Source organism: Cervus canadensis, chromosome 16, assembly GCF_019320065.1.
Source record: "Cervus canadensis isolate Bull #8, Minnesota chromosome 16, ASM1932006v1, whole genome shotgun sequence".
Taxonomy (NCBI): domain Eukaryota; kingdom Metazoa; phylum Chordata; class Mammalia; order Artiodactyla; family Cervidae; genus Cervus; species Cervus canadensis.
In genome coordinates this window covers 30080033-30090696 of record NC_057401.1, presented here as the reverse complement: position 1 = coordinate 30090696, position 10664 = coordinate 30080033, and the positions used below count along the sequence as shown (strand labels likewise).

The window sequence follows — 10664 nt, the reverse complement described above, 5'->3', positions numbered from 1 at the left end:
CTATCACACTGTTGTGAAGGTTCTAGGCCCCACATAAGACTCCCCAGCCTGGGAATCCAGAAAGGGACTAGGAATCCCCAGCAAATCTGACTTTGAAGGCCAGAAAGATTTGATTACAGGACTTCCACAGCACTGGGGGAAACAGAGACTCCACTCTTGGAGGGCACAACAAAATCTTGTGCACACTAGGACCCAGGGGAAAGGAACAGTGACCCCACTGGAGACTGAGCCAGACCTACCTGTGAGTGTTTGAGGGTCTCCTGCAGAGGCTTGTGTTGGCAGAAGCCCTCTGCTGAAAGGATGGGGGCACTGGCAGCAGCAGTCCTGAGAGATGTGTGTTGGCATAAGTCCTCTTGGAGGTTGCCGTAAGCCCTATCATAGAGCCTGTAGACTCCAGGACTGGGTCACATCAAGCCAAACCACTAACAGGGAGGGAGTACTGCCCTACCCGCAGCAGACAATTGGATCAAAATTTTACTGAGCACAGCCCTGCCCACCAGAGCAAGACCCAGTTTCCCCCGCAGCCAGTCCCTTCCATCAGGAAGCTTATGTGAGGCCTCTTATCCTCAGCCACCAGAGGGCAGACAGAAGAACCAGGAACTACACTCCAGCAGCCTCCAGAACAAAAACCACAATCACAGAAAGCTAACAACAACAACAAAATTATGTCCCAGATGAAGGAACAAGATAAATCCCCAGAAAAACAACTAAATGAAGTGGAAATATGCAACCTTCCAGAAAAAGAAGTCAGAATATTGATAGCAAAGATGATCCAGGATCTCAAAAAAAAGAATGAAGATGCAAGACATGTTTACCAAAGACTTAGAAGCACTAAAGAACAAACAGAGATGAACAATACACTAGAAAGAATCAGTAGCAGAATAACTGAGGCAGAAGAACAGGTAAATGACCTCAAAGACAGAATGGTGAAAATCACTGCAAAACAGACTATAGAAAAAAGAATGAAAAGAAATGAAGGTTCATTATACTTGGGCCACATGAAGCCAGAATTTGCCCTCCTTCTCTCCCTGACTGCATTAATCTTGTTCTGTGGTGAGCCCTTAAACTGATATTCTCTCTTGATGATGATCCTGACTCTAGATTTTGATGATTTTCTATCACAAAACTCAGATCTAAGTTGAAAGGACACTCCCATATCTCTAATAATTCTATCTTGACCCTTGTAGATAGGAGGAGCACCCTCCCAAAAACATTCTTTCAATTAGTTTATAACCATTCTCAATACATTAAAATAACCTTATAAATGTACTTGTTGACATGTTTACTGTCTGTTCTTCCCATGAAAGTATCTGGCATTTTACGGCAGATCTCACTGTCTGCTGGGTTTTGTGTTTATACCCAGGACCACGTACATAGGTAGCATAATATTCATGCTTAGTAAGTCTTGGGAATGAAGAAAGAATGAATACACAAAACATATTCTCCAGCCAAAGGCTGAACAGAAGAAGGGCAGATTTCTTTGAAAAGGAGAAAAATACCTTTCTTGGAGGGAATTATTTGTTTTCCCACGCTATTTCTCAGAAGATGCTACTAGACTTACTGTAACTTTCTAATGCTAGCACAACCAAACCAAACAAACCTTACCAAACCTTACTCAACTTAGTTTCATTGGGTGGCATTCAAGAAAGGCATATTTAGATATTTCTTCTCACCAGTCCTGGCATCCTGAAGCAATGTGCAATGAAAGTTACCGCACCATGTTTTAGCACCTTGTTTCTGATGCCTTCGAGGTCCTAGGCTTGAGGACTTCTGTTTCCTGCTCTTCTCTCTCTATGTGGGGACGTGTTGCTTCACCTCTAGGAGAGTAAAGGTTTGGCACTTCACCTGTCTTGCTGCAAAGGTTGTCTGCATTAAGAGGTGGGACCCTGGCTACAGTTCTCCTTCACTGAGTAGAAGCCTGGGTCTGGACAACCTCCAGGAGCTGGGCAGAGGCTCAGGGGAGTGCTCTGCTTCTGGGAGCATACTATGTGGGAGAGAAATAATGAGGGCTCAGATGCTATCTCTCTGCTATGAATAATTGGGAAGCTTCCAAAAACGCCTGCCTGGGAGTTGACACTTGGATTCCTGCCTGGTCCCACTGCAGCCCCAGAGAAGCTGAATACCCAGAAAAGCCACAAAACTCCATTGCAGGTGGTCAGAGGGTGCCCACAGGGTAAGCACCTGGAATTCCGTCTTCTCTAAGCCTACGTGGGCGGTGACCTCAGTGTTCTCCCCTCTAACTTGGTTAAAACCATCTCCTTGAATTCAAAGTCCTGTTGTTATAGTCACCTCCTGCCCAGAGTTCAGTCCCCCTAGTATCCATTCAGCCTCTGGGATATCTTTTCAAAATCATACCTTCCACTTATTTCTTCTGTGCTTTCCTGGTGGCTCAGACGGTAAAGAATCCGCCTGCAATGCAGGAGACCTGGGTTCGAGCCCTGGATTTGGAAGACCCCCTAGAGGAGGGCATGGCAACTCACTCCAGTGCTCTTGCCTGGAGAATCCCCATGGACAGAAGTCCTCTGGGGATTCTCCAGGCCTAGCAGGCTACAGTCCATGGGGTTCCAGAGTCGAACACGAGAGACTAAGCACAACCATTTATTTCTAGGGCTGTGTAGTTTTGGATCATGCTGATATAACCATACTTTTTTAAATCAGGTAAAAGGATGATCCCGAGGTTGCTCGCTGGCTGGCAGCTGTGTGCACTCGCTCCTTCTCAGTACTTTTAAGCATCCCGGGACGTCACTTTCTGAGTCTGTGATTGGCGCACCGGAAGGGCGGTTTATCCTTCCAACGAAAGTGTTTCCGAAAGCGCGCACCAAACTTTCTGCACTGTCCCCGCTTTCTCGCCAGCAGCACAGCTACTTGAGCGGCCCGGGGATATTTCCCTTGGTAAAAGCAGTAAGTTAAAAAAAAAAAAAGCAAAAAAAAAGCAGTAAGTTGCCCAGAAACCGCCGTGCGGCACAGAACTCACCTTCCAGTTCGACCGGAGCGCAGGGCGTGGGAAAGCTCTACACAATCGAACCCCTAAGTTCTCCCAGGACATCTTCCCCACCCCTGTTACCGGTGGCACTTTCTATCACAGAACACGGGTGCATGCAGTCGTTTTCTCGGTGGCCTGGGTGCTCCTCCTGCGTCCCTGCGCGGCTCCTTGCTCCCGGGCCGCGTTGCTTAGAGCCAGCGCAAGTTGCGGCGCTGGCATCCGTGTTTTGCGAATCGCGGTTGGAGAAAGCGCTGGTCAGCGTGGTTTCTCGAGCAAAGCGAGTCGCTATTCAGGACCAGCAGCGGGTTAGCCCCACCTGCGACTTCTCAGTCGTAGAAAGTCGGGCCTTAACCTTGCTCTTGCAAGGTTAAGCAAGGTTAAAAACCTTGCTGGGGTTTTTCAGTCTGAGCAAGCCGGGCTGGAGGGATTCCTTAGGGTAGCAAGATGCCCTTCATTGCGGCCTGCGAGTTTTCAGTCGTAGCAAATTCCGGTTTCAGAACAGCAAGTCCTGACTGATGGTTCCTCGTTTGCGGTGCCGCAGAAGCTCCAAAGCCAAAGTTTGGGCCTGGCGCGTCGACCCCTCCCCTATGTGGTCGCTTTGTGGGACCTCGCAAAGCTGGTGTCTGCCTGATGCCCCTGGACGGTGGTGGAACGATGAGATTGGCCTCGTGTGATTGTAGCCCTTAGTGGCAGTGTGTGTGTGTGTCGCAAAATCCGACAGGACTCTTTGCCACACCATGGACTGTAGCCCGCCAGGTTTCTCCATCTATGGGATTGTCCAGGCAAGGATACTGGAGTGGGTTGCCATTTCCTACTCCAAGGGATCTTCCCAACCCAGGGATTGAACCTGTGTCTCCTGCATTGGCAGGTGGATTCTTTACTACTGAGTCACCTGGGAAACCCTTAGTTTTGTTTATGTGGCCCAAACCGTTTTGTCCCCTAGGGGGATTTTCAAGCCTTATCTATATTTTATTTCCTTTCATCCCACATCATTCATCTCATTTTATCCCCTGCAACTCTGATCTTTCCTGAGAGTTAATACCCTCATTTCTCAGTCTCCGCTATTTTTAGTGCCTTGAAAGCTCCACAATGAATAGTTGCCTTTGAACACAACGCTGCTGAACTCTGCCTGTATGGCTGGGTCCCTGCACCGGCCCTGTTAGAGCCTCTGTGTCAGCGTTTTGGAGGTTGCGGCCCTGGCCAGGACCGGAGTTTTCTCAGAACTCAAAATTAGAGCCCAGTTGGCACTTTCTCAGGGTCGCAGCCCCTTGGCCATCCCCATCCTCAGAGCAAGTGGCCAGAAGCAATGTACTTGCTCAGAGCTGGTTTCAACTTGGCAAGTTCCACGTTAACCTCTGCTTCCCAGTTCACTCTTGTACAAATCAACAAGTCTTATAAGCTGTAGTATGTCCTGCCCAGTGATTTTCAGCATGGCCAACACTGATTTAGCAAGAGTGACAGTAATCATTTAATGGCAGTGTTATTAACCAGGGTTCTTGGCCTCTTTAATCAATAAAAATTGAAGAGAGGCTAGATGAGAAATTCAGGCGAGTCTTTACTGGGGCCCCTGCTGCAGAGGAGCTAAGAACTTGCTTTCTCAAGGAGGTGGGGCAGCTGGTTCCTTATAAGGCGTGAGGATGGGGTGTGCCCAGGGGTTGGTGGATTGGGTGGTTTACCAACACCTTAGAGGGTGTCGTGGGCAAGGAGCGTGAGCAGTACCCTGCTCTTGCTCTCTGCTCTGTGTAAGTGGCAGGTGGGATTTTAGGTCTTTTTGTTTCTCCTTGTCCAGAATTTGCCCCAACTGGGCAGGCACGCGGTTCTTTTTAGTACCTTATAGGTTCTTTTATCTTGGTGCCTCTGGAGGAGACATTTTGTCCAGGTGCAAGCATTGCAGGACTGCAGCAAAGGGTCCCAGGTCTCAGGCCATCGCAGTAGACTATACCTATCCACGGTGTCTGCTGTCTGATCTTTGTAGAGTTAGCTTCTCTGAACGGTTGGCTTGCAGAAATTCTTTTTCGGTGTGGTTTGCGCTGCAATCGGTGCGATCCTGTTGTTTTGTTTTTACTTATATCTGCGCCTGAGGACTTATTCTCATTTGTGTTATTATAATGTAAGTGTAGTTTTCCACCGAGTCTCTGGGTCTGTCTGCGCTCAACGGTAACCCTCTGGAGCGCCCCTGGATCTTGCGCCGCCAGTGGAGGTTCCGGGAGCCAAGGTTGCGGGCTGTTCCAGCCGCCCAGCCGGGGGTTTCTCAGCCGCACTTCGGCCTGCAAGCGCCGAGCCGGCGCTTTCTCTTTGGCATCCACCCTCCCGGCACTAAAGGGAACTTGTCTCCCTCGCGTGGGCCCCAGGTCCCCTGTGCTGTCCCTTCTCGGCCCTAGCTCCGCTCGCTTCGTGCCGCCGGGTCAGCGTCGCGGCGCCGGGATTCGCCCCGACCTGGGGATCTAGTAACATCTAGTAACATTTCTGGGAGGCAGACTGGCTGCCATTTTTCTGACACAAGGCGAGTCTGCTACCCGCTGGGTGTCTTGTTGGCGGCGGCACCTTTCCTTCCACCAAACCCGATGTTTCTTGGCCGCTGACCGCTAGGGTCTCAGAGTTTCTCGGTGACTTTCCCGGCGCCTTTCCCGGCGCCAGGCGCCTCACCTCCCTAAGGAAAAGGGAAGCTGAACTAGAGTATAGACGCCCTGTCCCGGGCTGATGTGGGGCGCCGGGTTAGAGCCACGTCCAGCACCGTCTCAACGCTCGGTGAATGTTAACTACAAGTCTTAGAATCGTTCTCCTACTGCGATTTCTCGGGGGCCAAAATAGTCCCTGAGGATTGAACTCAGCGGTGATTGAAAATCTGTACTCTCTTCCCCGGGCGCCGTCTAGGGTCTGGCACCCCACACTCCCCCTTCCTTCGCTGACAGGATTCTCTGTGCCGCAGGTGTAGACGTGAGCGCTGTGACTCAGTTGTTACAAAGCTGCGACCCAGAGAAAGGGCCAGCTCGGCTCTGGCGGAAACTACGGAGAAAACACCGCCCCCCTGCACTTGCCCGAGGGCGATCGACAAAACGCTGCCGACCAGAGACTTAAGCGTGGCGGCACCCAGCCGGCGGGCACAGCGCAGATCGCAACATTGTGTCCAAAGGCAGATGTCAGTTTTGGAGCTTTTCGAGGGTGCTGTCCCCTAGAAACTGAGAACCGAGTTTCAAAAGAGTTTGAAATCTTGAAAGATCCGGAGGTGCAGGGGATAAAATGGCATGAATAAAGTGAGGTGAAAAGAAATAAAACATAGATAGGCCGTGAAAACTCCCCCGATCGAGAAAACTGAATAAGGCACGTAAGCAAAACTAAATTGAATTTGTTCAAAACACACGGTTACTTTTACTCAGGCTATTCCTTACAAATGCCTTTGAAAATGGTCTTTAAAAAACTGTTGTTATCTTCTTAAAACGAAGTAGGATAATCAGTTTAACCAGTCCCCTGCTCCCTGGAAACCCCCAGCGTAATAACCAATTGTTGTAAAGGTCAAACAGTTTCCTCACGTTCACTTTATACGCTGCCCTGAGACATCAAGGCTCTGGAGTTTCATGCTAGTTTTGAATTTGAAATCTTTCCTTTTGAGAAGTTTGTTTCTTTTTCAATAAAACATTTATATCCAGTAAAGCTCTCTGAATTTTCTTTTAACAATTCTTGTTGTTAAAATAGGGTAGGAAGTAATCTGAAGCTGGCGAGTAACTGCAACTGGTACCCATGGAGCCCAATGCGCTCACTGATTTCTGACTGATCTGAGATCTCAGCTCTTCTCCCTTTGTGTTGAGTTCTCCAATTCTGTTGAGGGGCCTTTGTGGAAGCTTCTTGGTAATCAGTCTACTCTGTTCAAAAGGGGGATACCTCATGATTCTCTGTGTTTTTTGAAAACCAGCCTGGCAGTGTTGTGGCCTTAGGGGATGAACACAAAGATGGGTTCCACTTGGTACAAAACTGGAAATATGATCTCGTGCCTTTTGGGGAAATGGGTCAACTATTGGATGATTTGTGAGGAAATAAAATTTCTATTTCAAGGCAAGACAATAAAATTTAACACAAAACTCTTTTTCCCTTCATGCCCCCGCCCCTTTCAGCCTCCCCTTTCCCTCCGAGTGTGCATCCTGTGATACACACCAGACGTCCTGAAAGAGGGGAATACCTGTTCCACAGCAGAGATATTTTCCCCTCTTTTTGTGACCCTAGCAATGCAACTTCTTAAAGATGACCATCCTTTCCCAACTCCATAGGGGGTCAGAGTGACAAACTGCTTGCTTTGTGTTTACTTGGACAATGTATCTTTGGTGAACTTTATGTCAAATGTCATTTTGTAGGCTCCTTTGTCTCAAAAATGCCTATGACTATGCCTTGGGCTGCTAACAGGACAAGAGTTCTCAGAGCTTCTAAGGCTCTATCTCCTGGGTTACAATCCTCAGTTTGACTTGAATCAAATTCTTTTTGGCTTCTTGATTGTTAACTGATTTCCTGTCAATATTTGCTTGGCATAGTTGGCAGGATATAAGAGACACCCAACAGAGGAAATCTGGACTCTACCGTGAACAGGTGCTTGGACACATGCCCCGCCCTTTGAGCCCAACTGGCTTCTCGGTATTCCTTTTCAGTATTTATCTTTTTGGTAAATTCTCCTGATATCCTGGCATCACTGCTTTAAATTTATAGTTTAAATGACATCCAAAGTTTCACTCAAGCTGTTTTCCTTGGGACTTGGCCTCCCAGGTGGGTACTGACATTTCCTACACTGGGACGGGGAGGCGGGGGGTGGGGGGTGGGGGTGGAGAGAACTAGCTTAATTGCCTTTTTGAATTTTTGGCTTAAGTTGGAACGACTGTGTATATATGGTCTGAACAAACCGTTCGCTAGTGAGAGACAGTCGGCTCCGCTCCGAAGAAAAGGGACCCTTGTTCTTCCAGTCCACAAGGCGTTCTCAAGCGACTGAGAACCTAGCAGACGTGTTTGAAAAGGTCAGTCCTCATGAAGGGAGGCAGGGATCGCGCGTTCGAGCAGGCTGGGCTGCCACGGGCTTTGTCCGCGGCGCAGGGCGCGGGGCCGTCCGCGCCTTGCCTGCCCCCGGGACGACCGCTGACCCGCCGGGCTGGAAGCGCCAAGCCGGCCTAGGCCAGCCACGCCTCCCAGCTCCTCCAGGTCCAGCCGCCAGGCTGGCCGCAGCTGCCCTGCTCGCCTGCGCTGCGGAGCCAGTCTGCCTACCTGCCGTGCCGGCGGCCGCGGGTTCGAGGCCGCCTGGATGCCCAAACCAGACCCCAGGATGCAGGGCTTCTCGCTGGAAAGCGGAGCTGGCTCTTCTGCTGCTGGGCCTGCCGGAGCCGCATCGCCGTCAAGCTGGCCTTGCCGACTCCTGAGCCCATCTGCACGGTGCTGGCGACCTTCCCTGGCCTCGGCCGCCGCCACCGCCACCGCCCTGGCCCAGCCGCACAGCAGCCGCCAGAGGAGGGCGCGGGGCGGGGCGCGTGCAGCCTGCCCCGGAGCGAGCGCGCGCACTTGGAGATGCTCCCGTTGAACGTCGAAGTTTTCTCGCTCACCGCCTGGGACAAGCGGCTCGGCTGCCTGTTCTTGTGCTGGGAGCCCTCCAGGCGCCGCGCGCTGTTCTCTCCCACCGCAACGCCGTGGGCCTGGGCCAGAGGCGCAGCTTCTATTGATACATCGGCCTCCGCTCGTGCATCAACTGCAACATCTACCTCGACTAGGGCTACGACGTCAGCTCGGGCAAGCCCTCTAAACTGATACCGACGCCGCCTGGCGGGCGCTGCACCCCATATGGCGTTAAGTCCTGAGAACATCATCTTGTCTGGTCACAGCTTTTGGAAGCTCCTACCCCATGGTAGACCTGGCCTCCAGGTACGAGTGTGCAGCTGTAATTCTCCATTCGCCGCTGATGTGTGGATTGCGTGTGGCTTTTCCCGATACCAAGAAAACACACTGCTTTGATGCTTTCCCTAGCATTGACAGATATTTAAAGTCACCTCTCCCATACTTCCGCGGCACACAGGACGAGGTCATGGCCATGTACAAGCGCTTTCCCGGGGCCGTGGAGCCCCTCTGGGTCAAAGAGACCGAGGATAATGACATAGAGTTTTATATATGCAATACCTAGAAAGTCTACTACAGTTCATATCTCACGAACTTCCTAATTCCTGAATATGACTTGATTTTACTTCATCAACTGTAAACGTGCTTCAACTGGATGGCTGTCACGGGCCTGATAACCACTAGGAAATGCCCAGCGTTTTGGGAGTCCTAATCAAAGACCTGAGGACATCTTGGTCTTTGGTATATAGAGGTTCTTCTAACTCACACATCATGTTAAACCGAACAGTTGTGATTTCCAGCTTTGTTGCCTTGTGGAATGGAAAGGAGAGCTGAGTGGGGGGATCGTTTTCTTGCGCTGTAAAAGGGATGCTCACACCCCTTTCTCCACCTTGCCCATCAGGTGGGAATCATTTATTGTAGGATTCAACCTCTCTCCACCAGTGTTATCAGTATTTGACCCACTGGATTCGTGGCTCTAATCCATTGTGAAGCTGTGGTAGTGTAACTGGAAACCATTGTGATGAAAATTCCTTTGCTAATTTTTGTTAACATGCTGATCTTTCCCCCACACAAATCAATTAAGGGGTAATTTATTGGAACACTTGTGAACAGCTTCACCAACTGGAACGATATAAATATAACTGGAGCCTTCTTATACAAAAGTAAATAGGATTTTTAAAGCGTAAATTTATTACTAATCCACAGAGTTTTAATATTTTGATCATCTGATTAGTCTAACAAAGAATCTAGTGGACTGTAAAGTCCATTCTGTGAAGTCCTCCTTGTAGGCTTCTTTAAAGTGCTGTACATATTTGCAGTTACATTGTGCATGGATTGTTAATGAGTAATTTTCTTTTGTCAGGCTTCAACAACAAAACTGCAAATTTATTTGTAATGTAAATGACTGAATACATTTTCTTAATATGTTTTACTCCTATATTTTGCTATTAAAAATGTTATAACATTTCTGAGACAAAAATTACAAGTTTATGCTTTGAAAAAATTACATAATTAAAATTTCACTAAATTTTTAGTTTAGGAGTTACTTGGGTTTGACACAGGAGTTGTGCCAATAAGCATCAGAAGTGTAAAAATACTAAAACTGCTACACTACTTGTACTGGTTGGGGTTTGGGTTTGAGGGAGTCTTTGGTTTTATTAAAATGGTTTTCTCCCCCCAAATTTGAAAGCCTTAAATTGCTGTCCAGTTGGATTAAGATGGATCACCAGTTTGTATACTGTTGCTTGGATATGACACAGTAGTTGGTCATGGAATAAAGGATGCATGGATCAGAAAGAAATTTTAAAAGGAATTCTGAAAAAAAGAGTTTTATGCATGGTGAACAATGAATAAAAATAGATTGAATTCAATCAGGTGAATGAATTTTAATAGTGAAGTTGTACAAATCTAGAACTTGTCTTTTCCCTTATTAAGAGGACAAAGTTTTCTTGAAATACTGATCTTTTTTGATAAATAGCTTATAAACTTTCTTTACTAACTCTTATGCAATCTGTTGTAATTTTCTGTATTTGCCTTTGAAATCTTTTATTGTTGCTTTGGCTAAATGACTAAGTGGTGTTTCACAGTGACTATGATCCTACTT

At 48.4% G+C, this 10664-nt stretch overlaps 1 pseudogene; it reads left to right on the top strand.

Annotated features, from left to right (window-relative positions):
* The first annotated feature begins 8258 nt into the window (after nucleotides 1–8258).
* On the top strand, nucleotides 8259–9169 carry LOC122454155 (annotated as a pseudogene).
* Nucleotides 9170–10664: the final 1495 nt, after the last annotated feature.